General features: G+C 43.0%; 1 non-coding gene across 1 annotated transcript; it reads right to left on the bottom strand.

Moving 5' to 3' along the window:
- Nucleotides 1-1,074: 1,074 nt before the first annotated feature.
- trnat-agu (transfer RNA threonine (anticodon AGU)) lies at nucleotides 1,075-1,148 on the bottom strand. The gene has a single exon. It is a non-coding gene; the product is annotated as a tRNA-Thr (tRNA).
- Nucleotides 1,149-1,442: the final 294 nt, after the last annotated feature.

The raw sequence follows: 1,442 nt of genomic DNA on the forward strand, positions 1-1,442 counted from the left end.
CTAACACATCACCTGCTGCATTCTATATAAATAATTAAATTTCTTATTATTAGTTATGAAGATCCTGCCCGGATATAGATGATAATGTCACACCACTATTCAAAGTGCTTACCAACTTAAAGGTATGAAAGAAAAGAGAAGGAAGAAAACCAACCAACCAGCTGATCACCAACCTCCTCCTTGAATACTGTCTGTGGGGCCTGCTTGGTTGACTCGTCTCGCTGCTCCGCCTCCACAGTGCTGTCCAAGCCTGGGAGTGGGGAACAAAACAGAGCAAAAAACACACTCACCTCCCACTTATCCGAACTCTCCCACTTAGCAAAACTCCAGCACCACTCAATGCACAAAGCACTCCGTGCACTGCACTAGCCCCTCCCCTTTTATACCCAGATTCTACTTCCGGTTTAAACTGCCCAAGAGTTTAAAAAACCCTTAAAAAATTAAACTTATTTTAAATAATTGAATTCTTAACACACTAAAATTCCCAAAATACACTTAAATTATTTTTCTCCCACTTAGCAAAACTCCAGCACCACTCAATGCACAAAGCACTCCGTGCACTGCACTAGCCCCTCCCCTTTTCTACCCAGATTCTACTTCCGGTTTAAACTGCCCAAGAGTTTAAAAAACCCTTAAAAAATTAAACTTACTTCAAGGTACTTAAGATTAAGGTAATACTGCAGGAAAACTACAATGAAATTGAAGGGGGAAAGTAAAGGAGGGCTATTGATTGTGGAAGGAAGAAAAATCTGCGTTATGTTTCGAACCGAAGTTGCTGCGGCCAAAACGCAGAGCATTAATCACTATACGAGCACGGCGCCACACATCATCAACTGGAGCGCTCCTCTGACCACAAGAAAGTAACGCATGGCACTGCCTAGGAAAGATGGATTTTTGGTGAAGAGTCCAAAATCAGCACCGCCAGAAATTCAGAAGCGGTGAAATTCGACCCATGCCTCGCAGCGACTGGAGCCTTCATCCAGAATGGGAACTGGTGCAGGCACAGTTTCATTTAAAATAATTTTAGCCTTTTCACACGAGAAGAAATTCACCCCTGGAAATTCATTAAAAAAAAGGTCCCACTGGGAATCGAACCCAGGATTTTCTGTTTACTAGACAGACGCTTTGACCAGCTAAGCCACGGGGCCGACTACTGACACAACTTTTCGCCTCCACTCACTGATAGCTATCAGTTTCCGGTCACTGTCTTCTGGACTCTCAGGCCGTTTCTTATTTCTCCAGCTCTCTTGTCCATTCTGCCATGTGTCCCATTGCTGTCTGTATCTCCTGCTTAATTTATCTCAGTGTCAATCTGTGAGGTGATTCTGAATGATTACCCTATGTTTGTGTCTTATCTATATATATAAAACGGTCTGTCTTTCTGTCTGTCTCTCTGTCTGTCTTTCTGTCTGCCCGGCTATACAATCAAAAGTTATAGAGCC

Source organism: Somniosus microcephalus, unplaced genomic scaffold (genome assembly GCF_052327205.1).
Source record: "Somniosus microcephalus isolate GS21.2 unplaced genomic scaffold, FLI_Smic_1.0 unresolved_chr1, whole genome shotgun sequence".
Taxonomy (NCBI): Eukaryota; Metazoa; Chordata; class Chondrichthyes; order Squaliformes; family Somniosidae; genus Somniosus; species Somniosus microcephalus.